Below are 11,437 nucleotides of genomic sequence, written 5' to 3'. Positions count from 1 at the left end.
CCATGGTATCTGGCCCCAGATGTCAGAAACCCTGTTGTGGACTAAGTGAAGAGGTCCCGGACCTCTTGTAAATGTGTGTAAATGGATATAAAGATAGAAGACTTGGATTTGGATCCTGCCCTGCCACTTAGAGCTGAGTAGCCCTGGGCAAGTTTTTTGGCCTTTCTTGAACCCCGGTCTCCTCATCTATAAAATGCACATGTGATCCTTCCCTTACTTACTTCGCAGGGTTGCTCCAAATCCACCTGAAAGAACAAATGGACGTGAAAACACTTTGTATATGGCATAGTGGTATATTCTCTAAGTGAGGCCTCGGGCCACAAGCAATGTGAAGAGGCTGTATCATTTTGATGGTTAGGAGACCAGAATGTTAGTTCCTAGAGCAGAAACAGAATAACAAGTTACAGCAGAATCACTTGCAGGTTTGTTAAAACACAGACTGCTGAGCCCCACCCCCAGAATTTCTAATTCAGTGTCCCGGGGTGGGGCCCCATAATCTGGAGTTGTCACCAGTTCCCAGGTGATACGGGTCCTGCTGGTCCAGGACCTAACTTTGAGAAATACTGGTCTTGAGATCCGCTCTTCCCTTATCATATCAACAGGGGATATCGGAGAGCCACAAACACACAACCACCTAGGAAGCCAGTGGAAATCCTCAAAACTCCCTCCATTCCAGTCTAACAAATGGCCGAAGAGGGGGCTGAAATCATGATTTTTTTTTAGATTTATAGTCTCCATGTGACCTTGGCAACAAGTCATTTAACTTCTGCTGAATCACCGTCTGTAAAATGGGGGAAATAACCTGAAAGACAGTGGGATGACTTGATTAATGTTTGCTGAGAATTAGAACTTCCAAAGAAAATTGAAATGCATAGGTCATAAATTATTCTGGGAATTCCTTATTCCGAGGACTTTTTACAAATGCCTGCACTTTGAACACTTCCAACTCATCCATAAACATTGGTTGCCGTCATTGAATTTCCAATTGTTGAAGAGTTTAGGGGGCAATACTTTCAATGCATTCATTATATCCAAAAGGGATAATAACTCTAGACCCAAGTGACAGGCTAAGAGCAGATGAGAAGATAGTCATTCAGGGGGTGAAGGTGACCACCTTCTGATGAGGCTCCTGGTGGGGAGGAATCCTTTAAGATTTTTGTTTGTTTGTTTTGTGTTTTTTTTGTGTGTGTGTTTTTGTTTGTTTGTTTGTTTACAAAGAAGCATCCCAGAGCTTCTGGAATATGTACTCTAAAAATTCTGAGGTCAGTTCTCAGGAAATATTCTTTGCGGACTGATTTAATCCTTCAACAATCATTTACTGATCCCCAGCATGTTCCAGGCTCTGGTCTGGAGGGGATACAGCTATGAACAAGAGATAAAGACTCTGCTGTCCTGGGCTTGGGTTCCAGATGTTCACTGAAATGAGGGCCCTCATCTCTGGCCTGGGGTCCCCCCCCCATCCTGGCCAATCCCCCATTGGCCTCAGTCTAATCTATGAAACTATTCCTCTGCTACTTATAACTGAACTGCCATTCCTTTTTGAAATTCAGGAATAAAATTTGCTTTGGAGATCATCCATTGGCTTTTTGGAATTTGGGTGTCTTAGTGATATTTTAGAATATCACCAAATTTAATTCTCTGTAATTTCCCCACAAGTATCATCATGTCATCTCACTAGGCAAAATTTCTAATGCAGTTGTCACTGCTGTTTGCATTGTATAGGTTTTAATGATACAAATTAAATATCAAGACTTGAGCTTGGTAAGTCCTTAATTTTAAGGTGTTTATTAGAATAAGTTCTTTTGGGATTAAAAAAAAAGATTGATTGCTGTTGAGAAGTGGTGGAAGGATTTTGTGGCTGTGGATATAGTTTTAGGTTTTGTAATTGAGTTGAGGAAGGTAGTTAGGACTCACTAGCTATATGGCCTGAGGCCAGTGATTTTCTCTCTCTGCACCAAAACCTCCTCATCTATAAACTGGAAGAGAGGGAAACTAAACTGGATGAACTCTAAAGTCTAATGCTCTACTGTGGGAAATGCGGAGGATGATACTACCCAGTTTCCTACAGTGATGTCAAGAGGATTGTATTCTAAGTCAGAGATTGGTGCACTATGGTTTATGGGCCAAATCTGGCTTTCTGCCTAGTCTCCAATGGCCTGTAAGCAAAACTTGGTTTTTATGTTTCTTAATGTTTGGGAAAGATCAAAAGAGAACATTATTTTGTGCCACATAAGAATTGTATGAAGTTCAAATTTCTGTGTTTATAAAGTTTTATTGGAACATAGCTACACTCATTCATTTATATATTGTCAGTGACTGCTTCTGTGTGAAAGCAACAGAGTTGAGTAGCTGGGACAGAGACCTCCGGTCTGCACAGTCTAAAATATTTACTGCTTAGTCCTTTATAGAAAAAGTTTGCTGATCTTTGCTTCAAAGCATTGTTCAAGTCTATTCTGAACTCAATTGAGAAACAAGAATTCTTCAGAGAATTTCAATTACATGAATGTAATTTTCTTAACTGAGGACTTTGAGGTCTTACCCTCAATTTCATATCACATTATTCTGTAATGACAACAAATCTATATTTTCAAACATAGTAAGTTAAGTGTACATTGCATATCAACCACTGTGGGGAAATATCAAAAAAAGACCTTTCTGCGGAAAAAATATCTAATAATCCTCTCAGAAATTTCAAATCAGAGAATCACAACATGAAGAACCAAGTGATGTAGGATTTCATAAATCCCCAAAAGCATCAACCATAAAGAAAAATATTGCTGTATTGGATAATGTTACAATTTTGAAGTTCTATGTGAAAAAGGCACCACAAACTTCTTGTTTAAAAACAAAAACAACACAGAATTCTCCTATACTGCTGGTTGAAGTGCCAGATGGAAAATAATTCAGCTGTTTGGAAAAACAGTTTGACAATTTCTTATGAGGTTAAATATACACATATCATATGACTTGACCCTTTTACTCCTAGGTATTTATCCAAGAGAAATTGAGACATGTTCACACAACATCCTGTACTTAAATGTTCATAATAATGTTATTTGTAACAACCTAAATTTCCATCACTTGGTGAATGGATAAACCAATGCAATACGTCCATACAATGAAATACTACTTGACAATGAAAAGAAATAAACTATTGATAGATGGAGTAACATGGATAAATCTCAAAGTATTATGCTAAAGGAAAGAAGCCACACATACTGAGTTATGTAGTCATAAGACATGTATTCAACAGGCTCATACTTATGACTCTGTTGATATGATATTGAGGAAAAGGAAAACTAGTGACTGAGAGCAGATCTGTGCTTGCCTGGGACTAGAGGGGAGGGGAGAGGATTGACTGGGGGCACAAGGGAACTTTGAGGACAAGGGAAACTTTTTTTTTTTTAACGTTTATTTATTTTTGAGAGAGAAACAGAGTATGAGCAGGGTAGGGGCAGAGAGAGAGGGAGACACAGAGTCAGAACAGGTTCCAGGATCTGAGCTGTCAGCACAGAGCCGGACATGAGGCTGGAACCCATGAATTGTGAGATCATGACCTGAGCCAAAGTCAGACACTTAACCAACTGGGCCACCTAGATGCCCCACAAGGGAAACTTTATACCATAACTGCTGTAATTACATAACTGTATGCATTTGTAAAGTATCAAATTGTAGGCTTAACTTGATTACGTGTGTTTTATATAACTATACCTCAATAAAGTTGATTAACAATGAAAAGGTACAGGGGCGCCGGGGTGGCCCTGACAGTAAGCGTTCAACTTCGGCTCAGGTCATGATCTCATGGTTCTTGAGTTCGAGCCCTGCATGGGGCTCTATGCTGACAGCTCAGAGCCTGGAGCCTGTTTCTGATTCTGTGTCTCCCTCTCCCTCTGCTCCTACCCCACTCACACTCTGTCTCTCTCTCAAAAATAAACATTTTAAAAAAATTTAAAAAACAATGGAAAGGTACAGACTAGAATATGTTTGCAATACATGTAACTGATGGAAGATTGGTACCCAGATTATACAAAGAACTGTTAGGGAAATGCAAATCATCACGCAATGAGACTTCGTTTGCCAGTAGATTGGCAAAGATGAAAAAAATCTGACAAAGTTAAGTGTTGGCAAGAAAGAACACCAGAACACTTCTACTTTGCTGTTGGGAGTTTAAATCAGAACACTGGTTTTTGGAAACAATCTGGCATTATCTGATGAAGCTGAAGATGCGTATACCTGCGATCCAGCAACCTCACTACTAGGTATAGTATGTTCCAGAGAAACTCTTGTGCATGTGTTCCTGAGGACAAGATAAGAACATTCAGAGCAGCACGAGGAACAACCCAAATGCCCCTCAACAGTAGAATGCATACATCACTTGTGACATACAATGGAATACTAATCATCAGTAAAGATGAATGAATCTACAGCTACCAACACCAAGAAGACTCACCAATGTAATATTGACAGAGAAGAGGAAGTTGCAAAAGAATACATGCAATATGATGCCATTTACATAAAGTTTTCAAAAGCAAGGAAAACTAAACAGATGGGAAAGTATAAAAACATGTCATAAACCTACAGGAAGGAAGCAAAAGAATCATTACATGAAATTCAGCCCAGTGGTTGTCCCTGGGGAAGGGGAATGAGGTGCTCTAGGGAGCATCAAAAGTGCTAGCCATGTTTGATTAGTTAAGCTGACTATGGGTTTGTTTTATTCTTCTTCTTTATATTTTATCTACATTTACGTGTATTCTTTAGCAGTTCTCAAATGTTTTAAGTGGAATAAAATAACTTCTAAAAAGAATTTTAGGATAAAGACAACTTAATAGAAAAAAATTGGTTATGAGCAGATAATTCACAATAGAAAATCTAAATGCCAATACACATGTGAAAGGATGGTCAACCACACTAGTAATTGGGGAAACACAAATGAAAAAAACAAAGCTATGTCCATAATAAGCCATTGGTATAGTATGATAAATAATCAGGTAAAATTTAAAAACAATACTGTAAATTGTTTATGCATATATGGAGAGATAAATAATAGAAATGCATTGGAATGGCACACATCAAACTCAGGGCAGTGGCTACAGCTAATGATTGAGAAAGAGAGACATGGAATTAGGGAAGATTGTAAAGGGGCTTGAGCTGGATCTCTAACATGTCTAAAGGGGGAAAGATCTGAAACAAATATAGCAAAATGAGCATCTGGTAAATCTCAGCTCATTTGTTTTTCTCTCCTCTCTTCTATAGGTTTGAAATATAACTTTATAACTTATTAAAAGAGTGAGTTATTAGCAATCTTTTCATTCCTCATATGTAGTCTGGGCAACCCTGTAGAAATGAAATTTAAGCCATTGTATTCAAAACTGTCTAGAGTTTTGAAACTCAAAGCCCTGACTTCCTTGTCTTTTCCTACAAAATCTACCCTCCAACTTAAAGATGTTATTTCTTGTTGGATTCACATTTTTCGATGGCTAACCCAAAATAGTACTTCACCTCATATAGGCATACCCTAGAGAAACTGTAGGTTCAGTTCCAGACCACTGCAATAAAGTAAATCAAATTAATTTTTTGGTTTCCTAGTGCATATAAAAGTTATGTTTACACTATACTGTAGTCTATTACGTGTGTGATGGCATTATGTCTAAAAAATAATATACATGCCTTAATTAAAAGTAGTTTGCTGCTAAAAGAAAAAAGTGCTAACCATCATCCAAGCTTTCAGCAACTTTTTGTCATCTTTTTGCTGGTGGAGGGTCTTGTCTGGATGTTGATGGCTGCTGACTGATCGGGGTGGTGGTTGCTGAAGGTTGGGGTGGCTGCGGTAATTTCTTAAAATAAGACAAAATGAAATTTGCCACATGAATGAACTCTTCCTTTCATGAAGTGCTATGGTGTTTGAGAGCATTTTACCCACAGTGGAACTTCTTTCAAAATTGGAGTCAATCCCCTCAAATCCTGCTGCTGCTTGATCAACTAAGTTTATGTCATATTCTAAAGCCTTTGTTGTCATTTCAAACTTTGTTGTTTTTCAAGCTTTGCAACCAGCCACTGAATTCTCTCTGGCTCTGAAAGTCCTAGATGGCATCTTCTTCCAATATTAGGCTGTTTTGTATAGACTGAAAGTCTGTGGTTTAGTGCAGCCACTGTCATCAATTATCTGAGCTGGATCTTCTGGAGAACTTGCTGCAGCTTCTGCATCAGCACTTGCTGCTGCACCTTGCACTTTGATGGTATGGAGACGGCTTCTCTCTTTAAACCTCAAGAACCAACCTGTGCTTCAAGCTTTTTTGTGCTGCTTCCTCACCTCTCTCAGCCTTCACAGAACTGAGGAGAGTTAGGGCCTTGCTCTGGATTAGGCTTTGGTTTAAGGCAATGTTGTGGCTGGTTTGATCTTCTATCTAGACCACTGAAACTTTCTCCATATCAGCGTAAGGCTATTTCGCTTTCTTACTCCTGTGTTTACTGGAAAAGCACCTTTAATTTCTTCTAGTAACTTTTCCATTGCACTGACAACTGGCTAACTCGCAGAAGAGGCCTAGCTTTCAGCCTATCTCAGCTTTTGACATAGCTTCCTCACTAAGCTTAATCATTTCTAGCTTTGGGTTTACAGTGAGAGACGTGTAACTCTTGGTTTCACTTGAACACTTAGAGGCCATTGTAGGGCTATTAATTGGCCTAATTTCAATATTGTTGTATCTCAGGGAATAGGGAAGCCCAAGGAGAGGGAGAGAGATGAGAGGGACAGTCAGAACACACACATTTATTAAGTTTGCCACCTTGTATGGAAGCAATTTGTGGCACCTAAAACAATACAATAATAACATAGAAGATTGCTGATTACGGATCACCATGACAAATACAATAATAATTAAAAAGTTTGAAATATTTCATGAATACCAAAATGTGACACAGAGACGTGAAGTGAGCAAATGAGGTTGGGAAAAGGATGCTCCTGGACTCGCTCAACTCAGGGTTGCCACAAACCTTCAATTTGTGAAGAAAAAAAAAAGCATTATCTGAGAAGTGCAATAAAGGGAAACGCAATAAACTGAGGTATGCCTTTATAACAAAACTGTCAAATGCTGTAAATGTTATTGGTCCTTAAGTAATTATACATTTGATGCTACCACCTTGCTCCAGGCAGCAGCTTCTTGCATCATCAGCAGGAAATGGCTGAAAGAGCCTGGAGGAAATGTGGTGTCCCCAGAAGCCACTCATATCATGGCTAGACTTGGCCTGAGACCTTTCCCCAGGGAGCTAAGAAAGCCTCTCTGGGGGCGCCTGGGTAACTCAGCTTGTTCAGTGTCTGACTCTTGATTTTAACTCAGGTCGTGATCTCATGGTTTGTGAGATCAAGCACCGAGTGGGGCTCCTCCCTGACAGAATGAAGCCTGCTTGGGATTCTCTCTCTCTCTGCCTCTCTCTCTCCTCCTCCCCCCTTAAAATAAATAAACTTTAAAAAAAAGAAAGCCTCTCTGTATTTTAAGTGGCTTGAATGGACCAGCCCACAGGGCTCCTAATAGTTGTGTGTGTGTGTGTGTGTGTGTGTGTGTGCGCGCGTGTGTGTATACATATATATACATACATTTCTCAGAATTCTATTCAGCACGGATTTGTGAAGCTCCCAGGGACATAGGAGAATGGATGTACCACAATCATGGCATGAATGCCTATTGTCAATTGCTTTCCTTAGGGGTGGTCTAAAACTGCAGTTGTGGGGCGACTGGGTGGCCCAGTCGGTTGAGCGTCTGACTTCGGCTCAGGTCATGATCTCACAGTTCGTGGGTTCGAGCCCTGCATCAGGCTCCATACTGACCGCTTGCTAAGAGCCTGGAGCCTGCTTCGGATTCTGTGTCTCCTTCTCTCTCTGCCCCTCCCCCAACCACGCTTTGTCTCACTGTTTCTCAAAAATAAATAAATGTAAAAAAATTTTTTTAATAAAAATAAAAAATAAATAAAACTGTGTAGTTGTAAGGATGAGATCCTAAGTTCAAACTTGACCGATCGGTAAGCTGTCCCCTCACTGCCTATGAGCACCCTCCTGTAGTGGTGACTTGGCACCAGCCTGGAAACAACCCAAAGCAGAGTCCTAATCAGGTCTGCTGAGGAGGAAGTCTGTTTGCTTTGAACCCACTGTCTGAAGTTTAGCCATCAGAGGTTACACTCATCTGCCCTTGAGAATTACTGAAGTCTTGTAATAATTATGAAATAGAGAAAATTCATAAAACTGGGATTATTATAAAGAAAAGCAAACAGAATTTTTACTGAATTGTCAACAGATCTGAACAGAAAAACTCAGAGTCCAGTCAGAAACTGGGTTTTGGCAAAAAGAAAACAGCCCAAGGTATTGTTCGTGGGGGGTGAAACTTTGATTTACCTTTTGGGTCAAAAGGGCCACAGAGCTTCTGAATCATTATTAATGCCACCAGAGAAAGTCCATGGATCTGCAGTTCAATTACTCAGAAGGGTCGTGGGGTCTGGGGAGAAACCATGTCCTGTTAGTAATGTTGTTTTAGGTTCCATTAGGGATGTCACAGTTTCATTACCAGCAGAGCTGAGATGCAGACTCAGGGGGCTTGCTCCCGAGAAATGTAAAGTTGAGATAAATGTGGAGAGTTGTGTCTGAAACCCCTTTATTTAAAGTGTTGTACCGGGGATGGAGAGAGAGTTATCAAAACTGCTTCTCAGTGTGAAATGACCCATGTGCCTCTGATGCTTCAAGCAAGCATGAGGTCATGATCAGCTCAGGTCATGATCTCATGGTTTGTGAGTTCGAGCCCTGCATCGAGCTCTCTGCTGTCGTGGAGCCTGCTTCAGATCCTCTGTCTCCCTCTCTCTCTGCCCCTCCCCTTGTCACACTCTCTCAAAGATAAATAAATACTTAAAAAAAAAAAAAGAATTCCAAACAGCAGTTTCTCATAATCTATGATTTCATAGGCAATATTTGTCAGCTCTGTGTCCTTAATGTTAGTTAACACAAGTTTTTTTCACAGATTTTCCTTCCTACCTGAGGTAAAGACTTGGTGGGGGGGAATATTACCCATTAGCGGGGCCCACAGAAATACAAAATGCCCCCACTTGAGAACAGGGCTATCTGCTGTTAGGCTTGGATTTTGTTTTCATTCTGTGGTTGCTTCTAAAAGGCAGAATCAGAAGGGGATGACGGCTTGGTAATCTCTACCTTTGAGGTGCTGAGAACAGAGGGTTAAAGCAGCTTACTGAGGGATTCAAGAATTATAAATTAACCAGAGCCCATGACTAAAAGGACTTCCTAAGATTATAGACCCTAATAACATCCTTGGGGTGTTGATTCAGGAGCCTCCCGTTTGCCCTGTTTGCCACAGTCAAAATGCTCCCAAACTTGTTTCCTGAGGCTTCATGGAAGTTAGGACAGTGGGAAGCAGCAGTCACAGGGATGTCCTCTGCAGCTAGTCTCAGTGGCTGGAGAGGGTGAGGGTGCTACTTGGGGCGACAACACCTGAGGGGCCTCAGGGACCTGCTTCAAAGAGAATAGAGAGGAAAGAAGAACAGAGCAAGTTGGGACAAAGCAGGGCCCAGGGGCTAAACTAGAGAAAGCCTGAGCAAGCTTCCCTGATGTACACACACACGGGGCACTTAACATCACATCTGACATATAATTGTTTAATAAATTAATGATTGAGGGGCACCTGGGTGTCTCAGTTGGTTAAATAACTGACCCTCGATCTCAGCTCGTGTCTTGATCTCAGGGTCGTGAGCTCAAGTCCCTCATCGGGCTCTATGCTGGGTGTGAAGCATACTTGAAAAAAAAAGTTAATGGGGCGCCTGGGTGGCTCAGTCGGTTGGGCGTCCAACTTCAGCTCAGGTCACGATCTCGCGGTCCGTGAGTTCAAGCCCCGCGTCGGGCTCTGGGCTGACAGCTCAGAGCCTGGAGCCTGTTTCAGATTCTGTGTCTCCCTCTCTCTCTCTGCCCCTCCCCCGTTCATGCTCTGTCTCTCTCTGTCTCAAAAATAAATAAACATTAAAAAAAATTTTTTTAAAAAGAAAAAAAAAGTTATTGATTGAATTCATATAGTTTGGGGACTGAGAAGTTTATCAAGTCCAACCTTTGCTGATTCTATGCATTAATTTCTTACACATCTTTGTTTCCTAATCTGTAAACCATGAGCCTCCTGTTGGTTGCAAAGGATCCTCAAATCCATATATGGATCAAACATTGTCTTTGGACAGAATAAACATGTTTCCCACAGCAAATGATGCTAATTGGAATTCAATTCCAATTGGATGCTAATTGGAATTCAATATGATTTTAGTTAAAAATGTTGCTTAGCTCATAGCAGCTTTTTGTCATGCATGTATTCAAAGAGCCACAATTTTTCAAACAAAAGTTTATTAAAATTTAAAAAGTTGGGACCACTACTTTCCAGACTCAGCTGTCCTTCCTGACCTCATAGGACAGTTCATTTCATCGCTGAGCAGTTGTGGGTGAATATTCCTGCCTCATTTAAGTGTCATCCTTTCCCCCAGATTTCCACTTTCTTTGTACTAATCCTGCCCTCAGGAGACCATGCAGAGAGAAGGGCTAGGATTAAAATTACCTCTCTTACAAATCCCATTAGTTACAGCTACTCTAAGTTTATGTATTTCTATTTAAAAATTGTTTTGTCTGGGTGCCTGGGTGGCTCAGTCGGTTGAGCATCTGGTCATGATATCATGGTTCGCGAGTTCGAGCCCCGCGTTGGGCTCTGTGCTGACAGCTCGGAGCCTGGAGCCTGCTTCGGATTGTGTGTCTACTCCTCTCTCTGCCCTTCCCATGCTTGTGCTCTCTCTCTGTCTCTTAATAATAAGTAAACGTTAAAAAAAATTTTTTTTTAATTGTTTTGTCCTCCTGTTTGTAAACCTCCTAATCGGAAGGGGGAGCAAATCCTTTTAAAGAGAATAGGAGCACTATGGACTCACTATTTTATAAATGTAGGGATAAGGCACTGTCTTTTTTCCCCAAAGTCCCCATGGAGCACAAGTCTGTGTTGCATGCTTTCTCAGATGTTTTGTGTGTTGGTTTGTCTGGCATGATCTTCCTGCTGTAAGGACAGGGAATCCAGTCTGAAGTGGGCATCGAGGACTGCCATAAGATGAAGCACTGACCCTGTGGTTTAGGGCATCGCAGAGCACTGCCGGTGGCTTCCCACATGATGGACCATCTGAGAGAGTGGGGGCTACACCTAAATGTTTGAGGTATGTCCTACAGAGTGAGTCTCAGTTCATCATGTGAAAGGGTGGAGGAAGGGCACGCTAAACAATGAAATAGCATGTGCAAAGCTCAGCATTGAAACGTTTTATGGTATTCTTGGAAAACAGCAGGTAGCAGATGAGGCTAAATAATTCTAGTAGACAGCATGGCATCATGAAGAATGGAAAAAGTAGAAATGGATTGGTGATAGGAGAGCTAGGT

The sequence above is a fragment of the Acinonyx jubatus genome, chromosome A2, assembly GCF_027475565.1.
Source record: "Acinonyx jubatus isolate Ajub_Pintada_27869175 chromosome A2, VMU_Ajub_asm_v1.0, whole genome shotgun sequence".
In the NCBI taxonomy this organism is placed as follows: domain Eukaryota; kingdom Metazoa; phylum Chordata; class Mammalia; order Carnivora; family Felidae; genus Acinonyx; species Acinonyx jubatus.
The sequence above is the reverse complement of the archived record's forward strand: the minus strand, read 5'-3'. Positions refer to the sequence as shown.